The 23,140-nt window shown below is 46.2% G+C and overlaps 1 protein-coding gene across 3 annotated transcripts in view; it reads left to right on the top strand.

Moving 5' to 3' along the window:
• Nucleotides 1–7,304: 7,304 nt before the first annotated feature.
• Nucleotides 7,305–23,140, top strand: part of LOC149874680 (interleukin-1 receptor type 1-like) — a 56,868-nt gene continuing 41,032 nt past the window's right edge. Inside the window, exons 1-3 of one of the 3 annotated variants that reach the window (XM_090020703.1) lie at nucleotides 7,305–7,668; nucleotides 12,450–12,746; nucleotides 15,810–15,859. The gene's annotated coding sequence lies outside the window, so the exon portion shown is untranslated. Of the gene's footprint in view, nucleotides 7,669–12,449; nucleotides 12,747–15,809; nucleotides 15,860–18,726; nucleotides 18,841–19,244; nucleotides 19,379–23,140 lie in introns of those variants that run through there. The other 2 variants (XM_090020694.1, XM_090020712.1) reach the window with 2 other exon arrangements.

Below are 23,140 nucleotides of genomic sequence, written 5' to 3' on the forward strand. Positions count from 1 at the left end.
AGGATGATTGAGGATAGAGCAGGAGAAAGAAGACAGCCAAACTGGGAAAAGAAAGGAATCACACACTATGAAGCTTAGAAAGAAGGTGGACAAAGAGACAGAGGAGGAGGAAGACAGGTTGATGAAAAGCTCATTGCAGCTAATGTAGTCTGGGACTAATGGAGAGGGGAAAGGGGAGGAGGGGAAGCAGAAACATGGAGGAGAAGGGAAAGGGGAATCTTCTTTGAATGTCAGAGCAATAAAACAACTGGCAAAGACTGTGGGAATGAGAAGAGGGGGATGATTAGAGCTGCCTGTGTCAAGCAGCAGCATAGAAGACTTGTAAAATGGTAGGGATGTGTAAGTTAAATGGACAAGTATGGCTGTGTATTTCACCTAATAAAAATGTCAGAAGTGTGTTACTGAGGAAGAGATGGGATAAGATTATGCCAATATTGAATGGGATAAAAGTAAACATAATATGTTTACAGGAATTTGGAATCCAATGGGAGAGGGATCACAAGCATTTGGTAAAGAGATGAGGATAGGGACCATCATGGTGAATGGAGTCAGATGTAAACAATGTGACTGGAATCACAATTTTGCTCAAGAGTGAGGAAGTGGAAATGCAGGCAAGTGCAAGTGATAGTGGAAGGGAGACTGCAATGGATGGTTGTGGAGTTGAAAAAGGAAGTGTTAGAGATTTTTCATATATATGTGCTGGCTGAAAGAGAAGGAAGGATCTTCCTGCTTAAGAAATTAGAAGTGTTTAAAAGCAGAGGCAGACAACAAATCCTGGTGGGGGCAGAGTTGACCCAAGCAGGGTGCGGGGTCTAGGGCAAATCAGACCATATGGGGCCCCACCCCTGCTCCGATCCCCAGGGCTCCAAGCCCAAGAAGCTGCTGCCACCATTGGTGGCAGGGGAATAAGTGTCCGGACACAGAGCTCCAGCTCCCCCCAGCTCCACGCCACTGCTGCTCTGCCTGGCTCTGCGGGGCCCCCCAAAGCGTGGTCACCCTAATTTGCTCCTGCTAGGGACAGCCGTGGGTGGGGGATTTCAGTTGAATTATTGAGGAGGGGGATAGGTGAAGGGATGGAGGGGAGGGAGAGCTAGATAGTCATAAAAAGTACTAATGAATATAATAAAAGGAGGTTTAAAAGATGTATGGGTCAGTGAGAAGGTGATTACAACGTTAGAACCAAGTGGGAGATAGGTGTGGAGAACTGATTTTTCTATTAATATTAAATGGGTTAGGAATGGAAAGATTTTAGATGTGACTTTCAGCGATCACTGGATGCTGAGAATGGAAGTAAGTTTAGATAAAAGCAAAGGTAGGGGGAAAAGGATGTGGAAGTTAAATATTCAATTATTACAAGATGAGACCTATCAAAAATATGTGGAACTGAATAAAGGATGGAGGACTCTAAAGAGATACTATACAAGCACCTGGGAGTGGTAGACAATGATCAAGAGAATTTTTCAGAAATATTGGTCAAAGAGAAGTGGAGAAAAGGTATGGAAAAGCTAGAAGAACTTTAGACAAGGAAGCAGGAATTATTAAAAGAGACCATAAGAGAAGCACAAGTAAAAAAAGAACTGGAAGACCAAAAGCCCTGGGGTGAAGAATGGTTCAAAAGGAAAACTGATGAGAAAATCTGTCTGACTAGAGCACCTAGGGTGGAGAAGGGGGAAGGATAGTGTAAGTATTTTTCTGCAAAATTGAGGGAAACAAGGAAGGAACTGAAAGCAGTGAGAGCTGAAGAAGGAATTCTAATAGAAAAGAGTGTAAAGCTGGGGAGCTAGGGGAGGATTTTGCAGAAGGTGTGGTAATTTTGATATTCAAGAAGGATAAGGAAGACACGTTAGATAACTGGAGGCCAATAACCCTTTAAAACACAGACTACAAGTTGGCGGCAAAAGTGTTGGCCAAAGGAATGCATGACTATTTAGCAGATGTGATACAAGAACAAATTTTCTTGTGTGCCATTCTTGAGAGGAGAATATCCCAGTTCCTATGGTTAATGAGAGATGGCGTATCAGATGTAAAAGAGAGGAAAAGAAACATGGGAATAAGGAATTTTGACCTGGAAAAAGCTTATGATAGGGTTGAAAATGATTTCATGTTTGAAGTATTGTGCAGGATTGGATTCCTGGTGAAGATGATTGGATGGGTCAAAGTGCATATACTAAAGCAGGAAATTGAGTATTTGTAAATGGTTACCTGTGCAAAGCATTCCCTATACAAACAGGGGTAAGACAGAGATGCCCATTGTCCCCCTAACTTTTTGTGTGCACGATGGAGCCGTTGGTGCAAAGAATTCAAGATGATAAGCTGATAAGTGATGTGAAGATACCAGTTCAATGCTTCTATGGCCTTTCTTTGCCCCCCGCCTGGCCCTGCCTTCTTTCCTGATCTGATCACCCCATGATTAGAGAGAATCTCCATTTAACAGCAGCTGCTAAGGTATCAATTCAGGTCCTTCCCCTGAGGTTTCTTTCTGTTCTCCAGCCTTGTACAAATGCAGCCTCCAAACTTCTTCGTTCAACAGGGTGTAAGTAACAGTAACTAATGAATTATATTTAGCTAATAGTGTCCACTCTTTTATGGATGCAAAGTTATTCAGTTGCTGATAGTCTTCATCGCTCTCCCATTAAGTCACAGAGAGACAGATCTTTTTCTTTTAGTCCAAGAGTGAAGGCAGTACATAGTGAAAGACATTAAAGTTTCAATGATACTGAGATTGTATAACATTAAATGAAAAAGTATGTATTAACATATACAGATTCCCCAAACTACTGCAGAGCTTCTCTGTTCATACAGATTTAAATTCATATGTAGTTTCTCAAGTACAAGACAAGGTTTTGTTCCCCAAGCAGCATGGAGAATAAAAGCCTCAAAGCTTATATTTTCATACAAGGAAACCTCATTATATAAAGGGTGCAGATAGAAGTACATACATTGCACAATTGGCCTCTTCAAAGCAATGCTGCAGAGCTCTTTAAAAATGCTTGATTGCACAATAATCTGAACTCTCATTACATGAGGGGTCAGATGAAGATGTTCCAAAAGCACAGCATCTTCATTAACTTCTGTCAGCATGCACTGGGAGCAGAGCCAATGGGTGAATGCTGCTCAGACCCAGGAAACTTAAAAGTATAAAGATCAAAGGCTTGTTCTAACAGAGCAGCTTGCTGAGTGCCCACAAGGTGGGTTCCAGGTAGGGCTGTGACAGCTTGATTATCAAGGGATATAGTGCAAAGGGAAAAGAAGATAGGGGCAAAAATGAACCCCTGGAAGACTGAGCAGAATTGGAGAGTGGAGACAAAGAAAAGCTAGCCAAAGAGCTGCTGGAAGAACACAAGGAAGCCTAATGAGCAGAAAATCATATGCCAGACTTGAACATTGAAATGTCCTTGAGTGCCACTATTTAATATAATGAAGTGAAGCAGTCCTTAAGTGAAAGAGGAAATGTTATTAAATAACAAAGAAAAAAGGCTGAATGTGGATTTCTACTTTTCGTGATGATTTTCACAGTGATTTTAGAACTCCCTAGACCTGTGAACTAAAGTTTTTAAATAAAAGGAGGAAAATGCCTGTCTGTCATGTGATATAATGTGGATAGAACTATTATATTTAAAGATAAAATAAGTCTATTTTTTGTTCCATACTGCTGTTTTCTTTAGCTTTATTTTTATCTCACACCACTTTGCTTCCTCTGTTGTTTGCTCCTCCCCACATTGTGAAGTGGCTCATTGTGATACTTGCTGAACAGCAAAACCCATAAGCTTTTGGAATGAAGGGTGGAGATAAGGAAGAATTTGAGCTGCGTGGCCAGCTCTTAACTGAATTATACAAATTAAAACAACTGCTTCCTCCTTCTTTTTGATGTTTGAAGCAAACCTCAGAGTTTTTTAACCTCTTCTCTCAAAATGTTTGCCTTAAAAATTCCCAGCTTATTCATGTAACTAAGTTCTGACTTCTCTTTCTCTGTAATGGCTGTTTTTTCTTGGAGAATTAATATCATGGGAGGGGAGTACTTTTCCAGTACCCAACGGAGTTGGCAAGGCTTGGAAAGTTTGAGTAGGGCACCTGTAGATGAAACGGGCCTTACATTGAAGCATATAAAAACGCTTTTAGAAACACTGCTTCAATTTAGGGCCTATTTAACCCCCTGTGTCATGCACATACCCATTGACTTAACTGCCTCTCTGGTGGTGAAGAGTGAGCTACTGGCGGGTGAAGCGGTCTCTCAGTTGTGGTGTCGGGGAGGGCCTTGTGCTTCCATCCGTGGCAGTGGTGGCCCCCCACCCAGGAAGCACCCGCCCACAGGCACCTGGCTTGGATGGTCCCAGGGTGCACCGCAGCCATGGTGGGAAGCACCGGGCCCCTGCACAGCTCAGGCAGGCAAGCTCTGGGGAGGCTGGGGGATGGGAAATAAAAAATCAGGCTTGCTGCTTTTCTTGGGCGCAGCCTGCTTTTCCAGGCTGCTGCCAGGCTGCCTGCAGGGCTTTCTGCAGTGCTGCGGAGCTGCGCAGAGCCCGGTGCTTCGCTCCGTGGCTGTCGGCTTCACTCCGTGGCTCCTCCTTGGAGGAGTTTTAGTTTGCTGTGCCCCAAGTCATTTAAGGTGCTTTACGCCACCAAATTTCCTACGGCAGCTGGAATTAATGCGCAATATGCCGCTGAGGCATGCAAACACTGACATCATTAAAGCAGTGCAAAAGCATGTAGCCCGCTTTAAACTGTTTGCTTCCCCTACAGCCATGCAGTAAAGCACCAGGCTCCATGCAGCTCCCTGGCTCTGTAGGAAGCTCTGCAGATAGCCTGGAAAAGCAGGCTCTGCCCAAGAAAAGTGGCGAACCGGATCTCCCTCCCCCACCTGGATCCTGCCTGCCTGCCTGAGCTGTGCAGGGGCTCTGTGCTTTCCTCCATGGCTGCATTGCCCCCGGGACTGCCCAAGCTGGTGCCTGCAGGTGGGCTGCCACTGCCATGGAGGGAAGCACCAACACCCCCTGTCCCCTCCCCTTCAGCCCAGGGACCGCTTTGCTCGCTGGCAGCTCACCCCCCCTCCCCACTGGAGAGGCACATAAGGTATATGCATGACACAGGGGTTTAATCAATCCTAAACTGAAGTGGTGTTTTTTAAAACCACTGCTTCAATTTAGGGCCTCCGTTTCATTTACACATGCCCAAGGAGATCAGGATAATTGAGACTATATGCATCATGAAGCAATACTGGAGGACATCTTTCATTCACTATTAACATACGGGGACAGCTTTGGTGATAAGGAGGGCATGGTGGTGTCATGTTGCCCCATGCTACGGGGTGCCACCCTGAAAACATGCCGTACTTACTTGCTTCCACTCCATCTGTACTGAATGCTGAAAAACTGTCACGTAGCTAGTTTCTGGAACACCCATCACTAGTCTCATGCTCTCAAGTGTAGATGAGCTTATTGGTGCTATTAGATGACATTTGAGGGGCATTTGACAGGTGTGCAGTGAGAGCAAGTAGGAGAGGAATGTTTCCACTGTTGAGTTCCCCAGAATAATCTGACCTGATGTAGACATGTATGGAATGATTAGAAACAACACAAAAGCAAAAAAAAGGAGCAATTAACAGCGGTCAAGGGGAACTGTGGAATAGAGCGCTCCACAGAGGGCAGAATTGGGCCCTGCCGTCTAGCACGTGCCTCCTGGGCCTCCCTGCATGTACTGCCAGAACCCAGCACTGGTAGCAGCTGGCAAGATATGCTGGACTGCCTGGGGGCTTGTGCCAGGCAGCAGAGCCTGATCCTTCTTTCTGGGGCTCCCCCTATGGCCAGGGGCCTGGCACTGGAAGGAGGGCTCTTTCCTCTGTGAGGGCAGGCTGGGAAACATGCTCGAGTGCCCCTGTCTTCTGGCCTGGGTCAGAGCAGGCCTCCGCCTGCCTTTCCCAGTTAAAAACTGGTCAGTTCCATTCATTATCGGTTCAATCTATGCAGCTTAGAGAAACCTGCAAAGACTGAATTGCTTCTACCTTGGACTTTTTGACTATCTGTACATAGCCTGTGAGATCCACCAGCTATAACTGCTGAATACCTTTCCCAGCTCTAGACAGCTCCTTATATTTAAACTACAGTAAACCATGAACTAGCTCTTCTAACTGTGCTGCCATGTTTGATTCTGTTTTCTCTTGTTTGAGGAGAAGTGCAGCTCTTCAGAGGACGGCAACATTTCACTGGTAGAACAATGATAAAATTCAGAGCAGTAAATTACAAATGTGTTCTCAGTGTGTTGAAACCATTGTGAGAATTACATTTTGGTTTTCTGTGAGAAAAGTACCTGGTAATGAGTTATTATGAAATAATTATTTTGAAACATACAAAGATATTTGCAGCTAATAAATACCTACAGCTATTCAGATGGGTGACATTATAGGATAACAGTGCCCTTTTCTAGAGAGAGAGAGGAAAGATAGTTGGCCAATATGAACTGACCAGGGCTGGAGCTGGTCTGGAAAGAGATTTATAATGAGCAGCTGGAGAGGGCATGGGGAACAAATGAACTTCAAAGGAAGGTCTAAGAGAAATGCGGGAAAGTTGTTACTACCTATATGTGGGGGCTGTTGAAAGATACAGGAAGGGAGTCTGGTTCTGGAGGGAGAAGCTGAAGAAAAGCAGGAGAGGGGGTTAGTCTTTGCTAAGGGCCCCAGGGTGGGGAAGTTTTCCAGTGAAATTGTTCTAGTAATAAAACAGAGGATGACTGGTATTGTGAGTTAGCATTCTGATGAAAGATGAAGGGGGTGTTGCAAGACTTATGTTGCAAAACCTGTAGAAGTGTGTATGAGCTCCTGTCAACTGTGTTTGAAGCCCTTTGTACCTGATGGGGAAAATGTCAGGTAGGGTAGGAGGCTTATAAATACTGGTGAAAGGTAGCAGATCTCTGGAAAGGGTGGGACCTGGTCAGAAGGCTAGATAGTCCACTGTGTGTCTGTGTGATGGTAAGGGAGGAAGAAGTTGTTGGTGTCACTGGGCATAACCCTAGGTAACTCAGAAGGATGAAAGACCACGAGTATCGATGAAGCCCCTCTGCTCCAGGCCCAGGCGAGCCAGGCCCCCCCCCCCCAAACCTTTGTAACCCTTTCTTTAAACTTTTGTAACCTCCTGTAATACTGGAAAACAGGATGAGTAGCAAGCAAGCTGAAACTCCCTAAAAACTGTTATCTGTGGAATGCAAGGGCACTGCTCAGAGAGAGAAGGGAGGAGGGAAAGGGGGGAGGGCAGCTAGTGGCCAGGATATAAATATACACTGTTGCAGGGCTAGGGGCGCAGGATTTAGAACCATACAGTCTCCCTGCGCCTTTTACTTGAGCTCAAATAAACTCTGTCTACTTCTCCCCCCAGTGTGTTTATTGGCGCAACGCACACCGGGCAACGAACCCAATTGTTGCCTCCCTTGGGCACCTTGTGCCGGCAACAGTTTTTGGTGCCCAACGTGGGGCTCGAGGCTAACATTTCGCCTTACCCGGATCTCTCCTGGGGTCGAAGACTTGTGGCAACGACCGACGCCCAGCGCGCACTGGTGGTTTCATCGGGGGCCTTGGCGGAGACGTGGTTTGATCGACCCCAGAGGGCACAATGGTGCAACGCACTCAAATAGTGGAGAAGCGATCATGGGCAACGGTGTAGAACCGGTCCCTCGGACAAGGTAGGATAAGCTCAGCAGTCTGAGCATTGCCCGTTAAGACCTGGGGACGCCCAGTGTCTCCCTGTTAGGGCCTGGGGATGCCCAGTGTCTCCCTGGAGTATGGGGCAGGGACAGAGTACGGTTGGCAGGGCACAGTGTACACTCTTAGAATGCATTCTGACTAGTTGGAAACTGTTTAAGTCAGATCTAATGACTAAAAATAATCTTAAAAGGTTCTGTACAGTGGAATGGCCTCAATATCAACTGAAGAATCAGAAAAGGTGGCCGGAAGGGTCAGTTAACTATAATACAATCTTCCAATTACTCCTGTTTTGTCAGCGGACGGGTAAGCGGAATAAACATTTGTATGCGCAATTGTTTATGGTTTTACAAAATAAGACAGATATTTTGCAGAAGTGTAATTTGACTCCGACAGGATCGGTAGTTGTCAGTGTTGAGTCTCAGCATTCCCCCCCAACCACTGTAATGCCAGAGTCGGTGTCCCCTTCGGCTTTAACACCTCCACCATATAAAGATCAGATGCCCCCGGTTCCAGAGATTCCTCCCTCAGTGAGATTTTATCCTTTACTTACTGAAACTGTAATAGCCTGGCCTGGGGCAGATAGGCATGCAGCCCAGACCATGCAAGTATACACCCATGTACCTTTTAATCTGGTGGACCTGGCGGCTTTTAAGGCACAGGCTGGAGAATTTTCAACTAACCCAAGTAAGTTTATCTCTGTCTTTGAGGGATGTTTAGCTAGTCACAAGCCTGATTGGGACGATTGTAATATCCTTATGTGAACCTTATCATCTGAAGTAGAGCGGAATCAAGTTATTTCCAAAGCAAGGGAGGAAGCACAGCGGAGGCATGAAAGGGATCCCGTCTACGTTCCTGGTCCAGCAAATGTGGTTCCCCTAGCAGACCCTAGATGGGACCCTAACAACCCTGTGGATCATACCCGTCTTACCTCTTACAAAGAACTGCTTATGCATGGGCTCAGGCACTCAGCTCTCCGACATAATAATTGGGCAAAGCCGTACAAAATAGTACAGGAGCCGAAGGAAAGTCCAGTTGCGTTCCTACAGTGCATCCGGGATGCCATTCGGCAAAATACCAATGCAGACCCTGATGACCAGGCAACGAAGGCAATTATAAAGGGTATTTTTACCAGCCGTGCAGCCCCTGATATAAAGCAAAAATTACAAAAAAAGGGAAGACTTAATGGGTATGTCTGTAGCACAAATCCTGGAGACTGCAAACAGGGCGTATACCCTCAGAAAGGAAAAAAAGGAAAAGAGACAAGTTAAAATGCTAGGAGCAGCAGTACAGGCTGGAGTCAGAGAAAGGCCACAAGAAGGTGGGAGAGGCAGAGGTATAAGGGGTCGTGGGTGCGGGTGCCCTGGCCCACAAGAAAGACGCCTGGGACAGAACCAGTGTGCCTTATGCCGGCAAGAGGGACACTGGAAGAATGAATGCCCAGAGAAAGGGAGAGACTGTACTCCTGTAATGGTAGCGGAAGGACAGGAGTAGGGGTGTCAGGGGAAATGGACCACCCCACCCCCAGAACCCTGGGTAAAAATGCGGGTGGGGAATTCAGAAATTGATTTTTTGGTAGACTCCGGGGCAGCACGGACCGCTGTAAATCAACCTCTTCAACTTCCCATAGCGGACTCTCTCACCGTGGTAAGTGCCATGGGAAGAAAGACTGTGCCCAGTGTATGCTCCTGCAGAATGTGCTCTGGAAGACCGGGCTCTTTCTCACAAATTGGTCTACCTTCCAGATTGCCCAACACCCCTGCTAGGATGAGACCTGCTTTGTCGATTAGGTGCATCACTGCATTTTACCCAGGATAAAATAACCCTCACATTGCCCCCTGAAAATGCATGAATAATGACCCTTGCAATTGAACCCTCGGCTATGAACGCCCCCCCTGGAGTGGAACCAGTGGGAAGACCAGGTATACCCTTTGGTGTGGGCAAGGGTGGTCCCCAGAAAGGCTACACATCAAACCCCCATTAATATCCAACTACTGCCGGAAAAAGGTCCAGTAAGAATCAAGCAGTACCCAATCAAAAAGGAAGCCAGAGAGGGACTGCAGGAGACTATAGACCATTTCCTAAAGTATGGCATACTGCGAGAGTGTCAGTCAGCCGGGAACACTCCTATCTTGCCTGTACTAAAGCCTGATGGCACATATCGACTGGTGCAGGACCTAAGGGCGGTTAACGAACAGGTTAAAACTATTCATCCCCTCGTCCCAAACCCGTATACCTTGCTGGCCTCCATAGGGGGGCAGTATACTCATTTCTCAGTTCTTGATTTGAAAGACGCTTTCTTTACGATTCCAGTTGACACTCCCCTCTCAGGAGATATTCTCTTTTGAATGGGAGGACAGAAAAAGGGTTAAGAAACAACTTTGTTGGACAGTATTAACCCAGGAATTTAAGAACTCTCCCACCCTTTTCGGCCAGTCCTTAGCTAAAGACTTGGAGGAGTGGAATAATGAGCGTGAAGTCCTCTTGTTACAATATGTGGATGATTTATTAATTGCTGCTGTAGATTTAATCTCTTGCCTTAACGCCACGGTAAGCCTCCTAAACTTTATTGGACTTCGAGGATATCGGGTGGCTCAAAATAAAACTCAAATTGCTCTCCCCAAAGTACGATACCTGGAATTTCACATAAGACAGGGGGAGTGCCAGCTTTCAAGTAAACGAAAGGAGGCTATATGTCAGGTTCTCACCCCAAGCAACCATAAGCGGCTCAGGGCGTTTCTCGGCATGGCAGGTTTTTGCAGAATATAAATCCCTGAATTTGGACTATGGGCAAAACCACTATATGACTGTGTAAAAGGGGCAGACCATGACCCCTTTTATTGGACTCCAGAAGCCGACAAGGCATTTAAAATACTAAAAAGAAAACTAATGGAAGCCCCCGCCCTGGGTTTACCAGACATTTCTAAACATTTCCAATTGTATGTGCATAAACAAAAAGGGATGGCTCTGGGAGTGCTTACTCAATTGTTGGGGGTGTGGAAACGTCCCGTTGCTTATTTCTCCAAACAGCTTGATCTAGTTGCCAAGGGATGGCCAGCATGTTTACGAGCAGTTGCGGCAACTGCCCTAGTACTTGAGGAAGCTGAAAAGTTAACGCTGGGAGGAGTCGTGCAGGTGTATACCCCTCATATGGTCCAGGCTCTGCTAAATGCGAAGGAGGGTCTCTGGCTCACCCAGGCTTGGGTGGCTCGGTACCAAGCTAAGCTGTTGGACGTCCCTGAAGTGACTCTGCAAACCTGCCCCTCCCTCAACCCGGCTACTCTCTTACCTGAAACGGAAGAACAAGAGCATAATTGTTTAGACATCATAGATGCACAGTACTCCAGCCGTCCAGACCTACAGGATCAGCCACTTCTGAATGCTGATTGTGAGTGGTACACTGATGGCAGTAGCATTGTTGTAGAAGGGCAAAGGAGGGCAGGTTATGCTGTTGTGACCCTCTATGATGTTGTTGAGACCAAGGGTTTGCCCGCCGAAACATCTGCTCAACTTGCTGAACTGGTAGCCCTAACCCGGGCGCTAAAACTGTCAAAAGGGAAACGGGTCAACATCTATACCGACTCTAGGTATGCTTTTGGAGTACTGCATGCCCATGCTGGCCTATGGAAACAAAAGGGACTGCTGACAGCCCAAGGCTCCCCAGTGAAGTATGGACCCCAAATTCTCCGACTCCTGGAAGCTGTTCAACTTCCCTCAGCAGTCGCAGTAATGCACTGTAAGGCGCATCAGAAAGAGAATCAAGACTTAGCCAGGGGTAACGCCCGGGCGGACAGAGAAGCTAAAAATGCTGCCACCCTGAGGACGCCGAAACCTGCTGACACCCATATGCATGCCCTCATTCCATCAGTGGGGGAGCTCCCAGATCCCCAGTACTTGTATGAAGAAAAAGAACTAGCCAATAAGCTTGGTCTCCAAGAAAAGGAGGGATGGCTCTGCTCCACTGACGGGAAGATCCTCCACCAAAGAGCCTGACCAGGCCGGTGCTGCAATGGCTACATCAAACTACTCATGCTGGAAGAGAAGCTCTCAGTCAGTTAATGAACAAATATTTTCTAACCTCTGGACTTCGACCTCTGGCCTCCCAGATACAGGCCAGCTGTTCAATTTGTCAAAAGAATAACCCTTGACCCGGTCTCTCAGGACCTCCAGCCACTTTGAAACCTACCCAAGGCCCAGGACTAGTTTGGTAAATAGATTTGACTAAGTTCCCCTGAACTCAAGAATTCAAGTATCTCCTCGTTATAGTAGATCGATTCAGCGGGTAGCCTGAAGCCTTTCCGTGTCGCAATTGTACAGCCAAAACTGTAGCTCTAAAATTTGTCCAGGAGATTATTCCCCGCTTCGGACTTCCCCAGTGGATGGAATCTGACAATGGAACACATTTCACTTCAAAGATCATCCAAAACATCTCAGATGCCTTATAGATCCCCTGGAAACTCCATACTCCATGGTGACCACAGGCTAGTGGTGTAGTAGAACGTACAAATCAGACCCTCAAGCGTCATCTATCAAAGATCTGCCAGGAGGCCTCTCTGCGATGGCCCGATGCTATGCCCCTTGCTCTGCTTCGCATCCGTGCCCTGCCCAAGGGAAGATTAGGGCTTAGCCCCTTTGAGATTATGTTTGGAAGGGCATGGCCTATGAACGGGACGCCGGTTCTAGCAAGGGAGTGGAAAATAGGATGTAATATTTTGTCACGGTATATGTGCTCTCTGTCTGCTGTTCTTTCTTCTCTCCATAGGTACACTAAAGACTTGCAGCCTTTTCCACTGGATGCTCCAGTCCACTCGTTACAGCTGGGGGATTCTGCGCTCGTTCGTACCTGGAAGGATGAGCCCCTCCAAGAAAAGTGGAAAGGACCTCACACTGTCCTATTAGTTTCCCACACAGCGGCAAAGGTCGACGGACACAAGAACTGGATCCATCACTCTTGTCTGAAACTGGTGCCTACTCCACCTGCGGAACAGTGAACCGTCCAGCCCACCGACAACCTTGAACTAAAGTTGCTGTTTAAAAGGGGAAAAGTTTAGAATTAACAGTATGAATTCTAGTTTAAGTTTCAAAACTACTGTAACATTTTTCTTTTTTACTGTAGGCTTTCTTTTCCTGTTACCTTTTACTACATTCTCCTTACATGCAGGGTGGGGAGGGGACCCAGCAGACCTCGTTACAAACACCTACAAAGCATTAAAGGTTACTTTTGCCCGTGAGTTTAACCTATCTAACTGTTGAATATGTTCCCAAATCCCTTATCACGCTGCAGGACTCCTATGGCAAACCATTCCTAGTAACTGGTCAGATATCTGTCAGAAAAAAAAGCTATTAATACTACGAAATATCATGACTCTATCTTTAACCCCTCAGCATACCCCTCCATACCTGAAATCGCTCCTGGGTGGCCACATTTAGCCAACAACTGTACCAAAAAGGCTCCCTTCAGTCTCTCTAATTCCTCATGGGAGCCAGAGTGAAATGACTCCTATATCTCCCAGCCTATCCGCTTACATTCAGTTCCCCCTGGGCTGCTTTGTTATGCTCAAAATGAAACCACGAACCATACCTGGTTCGCTGGCAATAGTTCATGCCAATATTATCTCTCTCCTAATCAAAACATATCCGTGCCTTTGTATAATAGCTCTGGTCATGACACCGGTAAAGGCTTGTTTTTCTTTACTCCAGATCTATCCAGTCAAATGCGAGAGGGGCTTAATGGAATGGTGGGAAATGGAAAAACTTTTTGGATTTGTAGTACCTCGGCCTACAAATGGCTACCTGATGGCTGGTATGAAAGTTGCTACATAAGGTTTCTTGCCCCTCCCCTTCGAGTTCTAACCTACCTCCCACCTGGCCACCCAAGACGACAAAGATCCCTCTATGCAACTCCGCCACCTATTAGTGAGGGAGACAGATTTGGCATGATCCTTCTCCCGTCGTATCGAGTGGGCCGGTTAGCCAAGCTGTATCGTCAACTTTCTGCGTTTCTTACAAAATTTGCCAATGACACTCTAGCTATTGAAAAGAGCCTTAACTCCAAGATTTATCAACTTCGTTTATTATCTCTTCAAAACCGTCAGGCTCTAAATTATGTCTTAGCATCTTGGGGGGGCGGGGGTATGCGCTCTAATTGGAAACAAATGTTGTACTTATATTCCAGAAAATTCCCAAGATATTAACAAACACTTTTTGTCGGCCGAACAGGCTTTTGAGCAGTAAAAAAGTCAGGAACGTGAACCCACTGTTTTCGATTCTCTCTGGAGCTGGTTGCCCAACCTCGGAGGCCTAGGAACAGGCATCTTTCACCTCTTGGTCACCGGTGTTGTGTTGTGTTTAATTACCCTCCTCTTATTTGCCTGCTGTAATGCCCTCCTACGCAAAGTCTGTGTATCCCCCTCCCCGAGCGCTTCACTATACCCCTGCATTGAAGATCCCAGTTCCCAAACACTTAATCACCTTTTATCTTCAGAATATGAGAAAACTCAGCCAAAACTTTGTTGAGTATTCTCAAAGTGGGGAGTTGTTGGTGTCACTGGGCATAACCCTAAGTAACTCAGAAGGATGAAAGACCACGAGTGTCGATGAAGCCCCTCTGCTCTAGGCCCAGGCGAGCCAGGGCCCCCCCCCCAAACCTTTGTAACCCTTTCTTTAAACTTTTGTAACCTCCTGTAATACTGGAAAACAGGATGAGTAGCAAGCAAACTGAAACTCCCTAAAAACTGTTATCTGTGGAATGCAAGGGGACCACTCAGAAAGAGAAGGGAGGAGGGAAAGGGGGGAGGGCCAGCTAGTGGCCAGGATATAAATATACACTGTTGCAGGGCTAGGGGTGCGGGATTTAAAACCATAGAGTCTCCCTGCGCCTTTTACTTGAGCTCAAATAAACTCTGTCTACTTCTCCCCCCAGTGTGTTTATTGGCGCAACGCACACCGGGCAACGAACCCAATTGTTGCCTCCCATGGGCACCTTGTGCCGGCAACAAAGTCACAGTGGGCTGATCTATGTATCCTGGTACCTTATGTTTGTATTTAGTAATTCCACCTCCCAGACAGAAAGCCCATTTCAGAGGGACTGAAGAATCTTGCAATAAGATTTAAAACTATGAATGAATGGCACATAGCTCGATTATATTGTACCAACACGTCTAATGTTGATAACATTTTTGTGTACCCCATGCTGGGTATACTTCTGCTTCCACTCTCTCATTCCCCCCTTCTCTGCAGGATTGATTGATCTATTTTAATGAAAGGCTGAGGAAGGGACCCAAAACCAGCTTCCCAAATAGTTTATTTATCTTTGAGGAGCTACAGATGATGACTTCGCATAAGTCAAGTATTATTTTGCAGTGATTGTATGACCCTGGCCCCCTTTACATGTCGCAGGTAAAGGCACAATCTGGGATCTAATGCTGATCCACACAGTTGTGTCTCCTGCTCTACCACACGTACATGGCAGAAGGTGTGATTGCAGGATTGCACATTAGATCCCAGCATGTCTTATTGCTGATGCAGGGGGAGCCCAGGATTGGCTTCCCCTGCACTGGCAAGAAGCAGACTCCTGCAGCTGGGAGTCCCTCAGGTGAGGGGCTTCCAGCCACAGGGGCACCTCACATATCCTTGTGGCTGGGAGATGCAGCTGCTATGATTTCCCAGTATGGGGGCTGCATGAGGTCCCCGAGGCTGGAAGACTGTGGCAGCTGTGATCTCCTTGTCCCAGGGGTTTCACCCCACCCCCGCCCCCAGGCTGGGAGATAAGAGTCATGCCCTGCGGTTGCTGGGACCCAGCTGGGTCCCAGCACTGAGAGGTGCACTGCTAGGACCCAGTGTCCACAGCTGAAGGGTGCTACTTGGACTAGAGGGGGACCAAGTTTGCAACGTTACTGTGGTAGTGTTAAAGTTGTTACATATAACTAATGTTGGGATTAAGTAATTTACATGAACGTGTGTTTAATTGCAGATTAAATCTAGTATGGATTCTTTCTTCTGCCTTTGGTATTCTGAATGCCTACATATAACAAATATTCTGTTTGTAAGATTTGACTTTTGGTTTACTCAAGTGACATTATCCCATAGCACCTAACACGAGTTTTATATTTACATTTTCTAGCTTTTGGGAAGGGAACAGTACCTCAAACATCACTGTCTGAAAAATGCCAAGTAAGTTGTGAGCTGAGATTCTCACTGTTTATGCTTAATTCTGCACCTAAGCTTTCTGTTTTTTCCCCTCTATCTCTTGCCTTTGTCTATATTAGCAATTTTGCATCTTGTATACAATTAGATTTTAATATATCTGTGGTAGGGACTTTCCTTGTTTGTTTCAACAATTAATCTGGAACAGATGGCACCTAATCTTTTTTTGATTGGTGCCTCTTATGAATAATATAACAACAATTGAGACTAAGAGGAACCTCGGATGGGAGGCTGATTTACAGTGTCTGCCACTCCCAGGGCTACAGCAGGGGCGGGCAGCAGCCTGCAGTGGGATGAGAGTGGACAGGGGCCGGTGGCTGCTGCAGGCTGGGGCCAGTGGGGCACCACACTATTCCCAGCACTCAGCATTGGTACTGGGAGGGCAGGTTGTGGGGAGCTATGGTGAATTTTGGGGTGGCAGCAGCCCCCCTCCCGTTGCTGCAGCCCACCCTGAGCACTGGGAAGAGACTGGTGCTGCTGCCGGTCCCAGCCTGTAGTGGCTACTGTCCACAGCCTGCTCTCGTCCTGCTACAGGCTGCTGCCTGCCCCTGCTGTAGCCCTGGGAGTGGCAGACACTGCCTGCTTGCAGCCGTTGGGCTGCACCACAGTGTGGGGTTTAGGGCACGGTACAGCCCAGTGGCTGCAAGCAGCTGGTGTTGGCCAGGGCTGCTGCAGCAGGAGCTGCAGTGAGTGGAGAGAAGTGGAGTAGTGGGCTGAGTGGGGCTGCCACCCACCCTGAGTGTCGCAAAGAGCCTGGTGCCACCCTTACTGCCACCCCGGGAGCAGCAGACGTTCTTGTCCCACTGCGGATGGCTGCCTACCCCTGCTGTAGTCCTGGGAGCAGTGCATGCTGCCTGCTTGCAGCCACTGGGCTATGCCGCACCGGGGGATTCAGGGCATGGAGCCCCAAGGGGTTTGGGGCGTGGTGAAGCCCAGCAGCTGCAAGGAACTGGCATCAGCTGCTCCCAGAGCAGCTGCAGCAGGGGTTGCGGTGAGTGGGGCCCTGGCCCCACAACCCTTTCCCATCCCCTCTCAGACTTACTTGCTTGGGGGAGGAGGGAGTGCAACTATGCTGATTGTATAACAGTGAATTTACCTTGAACATAATGAATTTCAGGTATAAAAAGAGTCATCGCATAAGAAAAAATTAGCATAAATCAAACCCACATAAATTGAGGGAAACCCGTATACGAAAGGGCCTCAAACAAATTTTAAAAGAGGATTCTCCTTTAAAGGAAAGTTCTGTGGGAAACCGTAGCATTTCCATTGCAGGCTGGCAGTGTTCCAGCCTGCCAGGGGCTGCTTGGTCTCCCCCTGCCCCACACACCTACCTCCTCCCCCACATACTGGCAGGCTGGGCCCTAGGGCTGGGGGGGCAGTGAACAGGGAGTGAGGGGCACTAGGCTGAGACTGGCTATTAATGTTTACAAATGGGTCCTGTTACAAAAAAGTTTGAGAAACACCGTTCAAGATCTGTGTGCAGCAGCACACCTGACCGGGCTGATACCTGTGTTACCAGGTCTTCAGTATAAAACTATCATATTGGAAGCTCAAAATTATTGTATTTACTGAAAAACTATCCTACACTGAAAAAATTAGCAAATAAGTATGCACATAAGTCTTATTTACTTTATTTTGTTCACTGTAACATGTCAGTGAGTGAGAACTGGTTCATCAACATTGAAACATTTCTTTATTTTGAGGCAAGCTGTCATAAGAAAGTGCTGACAACAAACCCTAAAGTTAGTTTAGTGTTCCTGAGTGATTGCAGCTGAATGCCAAGACCTCTGGGCTTGGGCCTGCACTAGAATGCCTGCCAATGGATTTGGGAGTATCAGAAGTCCCAGGGTGAGAGCCTGCTACAGAAGATACTCAAAGGTCGTAGCACCACCCGTGGTGTTAGAGCAATTGAGTCCTGGATTGGTATGGGCTTTGGAACAATTGAGCTCTGCTCTATTGATATGATTTGGAATGGATTTAGGTGATTTAACCTGGAACATAAAATACATTAATAATAATAATAATAATAATTTTTTTTTCCCCAGAAGTCAGTTTGGTCACCCTGAGAGCAATTTGGGAGCTGTCTCCAATTATTTTCTGCAACTATATAGTTGATGTAATAAAAAATATCACCTCTACCAAGAGTTCCGATTACTTTTGCCTGCGGACCAACACAGCTGCAACCTGCATTTCCAAAATTATCGTGCAGTTTGAGCCCATTGCCTATTATCGATCATACATTGTCCAACAGTTAGAATTATCCTACAAATACAATAATTATTGTACTTCTGACAACACTAACAGGTACTGCCTGGTGTACCCCTGACAGGCTCTCACTGCACCTCAGGCTGTGGCAATGCGACCCCCAGTTGAGCATCACTGCTCTGCGCTAAAAAGCAGGCTGAGAGGAACAGGGACGTACTTGGTAGCTGTGTTGGTCGGAGACAAAAAGAAATGCAAAACTCTAGAACTCTTGGTTCAGAGATGATCCCGTTTATTAAACCCGCTAAGACATTGCAAAAAAAAAAATGCAATTTTTTTTTCTACCTATGGACGCTTTTTACCATCTTTAATTTTCCCTGCGCCTGAGGAAGGGCGCGCGTGCCTGAAAACATGCAGAATTTTCTTTTTAAATTTTTGTATCTATTTTGTTTTGCGATGTCTTAGTGGGTCTAAGAAAAGGCGTCACCTCTGAACCCCGAGTGCTCCACTGCTTGCCGGGGCCTGCCCTCAGGTGACCCCCCGCGCGGCAGGGCAGCGCGGAGCTCGGCGCGGGGTGACTCAGCACTCGCGCGGGGGGCGGGGCTCCGCTAGGACTGACTCAGCGCGGCCGGGCGGAGGCTGCGCTGGTGTTCCCACCCTGTGGCTGCTACCGCCGGCCGGCCGCTGCCTCTGGCAGTCGCTGTGGCGGGGTCCGCCGGGCGGATCTTCCCCTGCTGGAGGTGGAGGTGAGCTTGGCTGCGCTTGATCGGAGCCTCTTGCGCGTGGGGTGAGGGAGCTGCTTGGAAATCAGGGCTGGCTCGTGCCGTCCCAGCCCTGCCCGGGTCGGGGCGGGGGAGCTGGGGTGCTCCGCGTGCAGGCGGGGAGGCTGCGTGTGGGGGTGGTGGTGTCAGGGTGCTCTTGAGGTGTTTTTTAAGGGGAGAGTTTTGGCCCGGCAGGCTTCGGGGAAGAAGGGGCTGCGTTGCCCAAGCTGCTTTGACTTGCTCCCAGCCGTATCCCAGGTCCGTTTAAAAGATCTCCACCCCCTTCTAAGAAATCCTCCCTCCGCTTCAGGGAGGATGTGGAGGGATTGGAAAGCGTCCAGCGCCTTGCGGCACACAGGATTTGAGGAAGTCAGGCGCAGGAGGGAAGGCTGCAGGGACTAGGGGTTATTTTGGGGGGAGAGCTTGATACCCATCTTCAAATACCTGAGGAGAGGTTGGAGATGGACTTTTCTCTGTGGCCCTAGGGAACAGGACTAGGAACGACAGCCTGCAGCAGCAGCAGGTGAAACTTCAGGCTGGAGATGAGAAGTTTTCTGACTGTGGGTGGTGGAGTCCCCATCCTTGGAAATTACCAAGAGCAGGTTAAGGAGGCTTAGTTGGGATGGTTGACTTTGTGAGGTCTCTTCTAACTCGACTTTCCTATGATCCTACTCCTGGATTGGAGATGGTTAAGACAAGTCTGAGGCAAATTTGTTAGGAGGAGGTGGCCGTAGCCAAGGTGGGAGGGGAGATGCTTCATGAAAGTTGAGGTGGGAGAGGCTGTCAAATCTTGGAGTAGACGGTAGTGCATCACTTGAGCTTCTGCTGAATGGAGAGGGGGTGATAGTTGTAATATTGTTGTATATTTACAAATTGTACATTGATAATTTGTATACACTTTTGTTTGTTCTTTTTCTTGCTCTATTTTAACATGAGAGAGAAGGGTGATGTCTTAGCTTTTCCACCCAACTTATGACTGAAGTTAGATTTGTTAAATAATACAATATGGTGCAAAAAGCTATTTGGGAAAATATAGTAGGCATTAGCTCTGGAAGGCTTTCAGCTGTATTTTAATCCCCAGGAATTCAGCGTTTGAACTAAGTGCCATTGTAGTGTCATTTATGACTTGTTTTGGATGTCTAAACTAAGTTTCATTGCCCTTTCTTTCATTGTTTGTTTTGGATGTCCTGACTGTGTGCCTGCATGACTAAGGCATCCGTGTTTACAATCTATTGGTTTTTTTCTTTTTATGATGTATTAAATAATTTCTTTATTTGTTAGAGAATTTTTACATCAGGTTTGTACTGCATGCTTACTAAGAGTGTATCACTGAGTGCAAAAACAGTAGGAAATAGTTTTTTAGAAAGTAAAATTGTAGCATGGTTATGCTTAGTTATGCAATTGTTAGAAGTATTTGTAGCACAAAGAGCACAAGATTCAATATAAACCTTTGTAATCATATAAAAATCACCATTAACCATGTATTTGAAATAATCAAAAGTCTAATATCTTTATTGGTCAATTGATAAGACCACAGGGGTCTTAAATATTCTCTAACACTATTCATATCTAGGCTGTGTTGTGCAGCATGTGCAAGTCCAGAATGCTGATACTCTAATGGGACATTTTGGTAAGATATATGTGTCTGTATTAGAACGGGTTTGTTTTGATCACTTATTTTATTTTTGGGGTGGGGAGGAGGAAGGATGTTTCGGTAAGCTTGGAGTTCACTATGCTGTGATCTGTGCAAGGAATGGGAGGAAATCCATCCATACTCCTCCTCATTTTCTCATGAACATAATTCCAGATTGGCTATGCTTCTGCTGATGCTCTGGGAAAGCTGCTTGAAATACATAATTGGTATGATTTGACAGTCACTCTACATATCAGCAGCACAAATGATCAGCCTTGTTAATTTTCTGCTCCTGCTGCCCTGCAAAGTAGTGAGTTTTATCAGCAGTCTGCATGCAAGCTTGGCATACAGCAAATGCTTCTCTTTTCACTTGCTAAGGTTACTTTTAATTTTAAGAGGTAGAAGCTTACAGTTTTAAGGGGAAGTAAAATTCTTCGTAGATATGCAACTGAAGCCCCTAAATTCACTAGGCCCTTTTAGGCTATGCCTTCCCTGCAGTTACCTGATCATTAAGTACCCAGGTTAGCCAAGCATCTTCACAGTAAATTTGTATATTTGTAAATCTGCATCTTTTACTTTTTCTCCCTTCAGCTGTATGTCTGGGTGAGACTATCCCATGGTTCTTTCTGCAGGGATACTTTGTGCTGTGATTTTTTTTTTTCCAGTCAGCTGTGGGAAATCTTGTGTGCCCTTTGAGGGGTTGGAGGAATTGTGGGAAGGGCAGTAGAGGACTGTCAAAACTAAATCATTTAGTTTGTGTTTGTACTGCTAGAGTAAAAGCAGAGGCTAGAGTCTAATCTAGACCCCCAGTGAGGGAAGACAGTAGGGTCTTAAATCTGATCAGAAGAGAGTACCTTTATTTGTATTTGTGAGTCTTGGCATGGAGTGGAGAGAGTGTTGGACTAAAACCTGAAAAAGACCTTGGGTTAACTATAGATGTATGTATCCTTGAAGTCATTTTTTGCACAAGGGGTGTGCATTGGCAGAGCTGTCTAAAGAAATTTAACATTAAACCTGGCAATTGCTTGTTCCATGCAATTTTTCTTCTGTATAATTAACTGTTCTGTATTCTAAGCTGTACTGCTAATATAACTAGCTAGAGGATGGATTGAGCCTTGCAATCCAAGCTGCCTCTGAAAATCTATCCCAAATGGAAAGAATTTCATCAGAGATGTCAGTAAAACATCATGTTTTTCAACTTGGCAGTACTATATTTGTTTAACTTGTCCCCATGTACATATTTTCATCTATGCACAATACACTGTCAAGACCAAACGAGTAAAATTTGCTATTTGAAAGATGCATTTACCCACTAATTGCAAAATCCTAACATTTAAATAAATGTTTCCAAAAAGATTTAAGAACCTGTTAACACAAGATAAAACCTTTTCTCGCTAGAAGTTAGGTGTAGGTGCAAACACCTTGGCTCTCTTGACATGTTTTCTTCCTGCTTATAATGCATCTTATAGTTCCTATCAGAGCTATCCACGTTGTTTGGCATGTCCTGAGCGTCCATCTCTCTTATCAGGCCAAACAGAGCCCTTCTAAGAATTGGGACATGCCAAGTTTCAAGGAGATGGGTGCAAGTTCAACCACTTTTCACAAACAAGCCTATAACTCCATTTGATCAACCTCCTGGGTAGTAGGTACAGAAACTCATGGACTCAGTATAGACAATGGAATTCTGACAGCTGGTCCCTCACCCCGACACTTCCATTTCCATTTTCACTGACTGGCTTTCTTGCCTGCATCGCATGCCAGCCTCTGGCTTCTTTACTATTCCTTCCATCCAGGAACACCACACACACACACCCCAACTGCAGGTGCTTCCTCAGCCTGACAAAGGGTTTTCGAGCCCAAAAGCTGGCATCCCAGGAAGTTACGCTGAGCTCACCTGGAGCCTCACAACTCCACTGCAACCAGCCTCATGCCTTTTGTTGTAGCAAAGAGGCTGTGTCTCAGTTTGGGTGGTGGTGGGAAGGAACTTGCAGCTCTCCTTCTACCCCCTCTTCTGTCCCTCCGTGAAGGCTTGCCAGCTGCCTTTCCAGCACGCTTCATGGTGTGTTTCTTTGTGTCTTGTCTTTGTCTTAGTGTGCTGGAAAATATGTCTCTTCTGTAATATTATCTATCTGATTTATGTAATATATGTAGATAAGTGTATGTATGTGTATTTATGTAGTGTGTGTATGTATGTTTGTATATATTTATGTAATAAATAAGATAATTATATAAATGTACATTTATGTTTTCCTATATAAATTCCATATTATAATATGCAATATAATTATGCTGTGCTTCCCTGCACAGTGAATGGAACGCATACTGTGAGAGAGAGCAAAGATTTGAAAAGAATCAAAATAGACTAAACAAAAAGACGATTTTGGGAGAGGAATAAATGGAAAGTAATCAATGAATATAATAATAAAATAAAAGGGGATAGAAAGAAAGCAAAAGGTATTGCTGAATCTCACTCGCTAGGCTAGCAAGTAGGAAATCAATAGTAGTACCCTTTGTTGTCTAATGCTGCTGAGCTTCTGGAAGATAGCTCAGTAATTGACTCCAAGGCAGAAAGCAGGCCAGTTTAAACAATGCCGCTTTTTATGCTGTTTTCCCATCCCTCCCCTAGAGCACTGGGATTGGAAGGAACCTCAG

The sequence above is a fragment of the Crocodylus siamensis genome, chromosome 1, assembly GCF_052110815.1.
Source record: "Crocodylus siamensis isolate JL-2025a chromosome 1, ASM5211081v1, whole genome shotgun sequence".
Lineage (NCBI taxonomy): Eukaryota > Metazoa > Chordata > Crocodylia > Crocodylidae > Crocodylus > Crocodylus siamensis.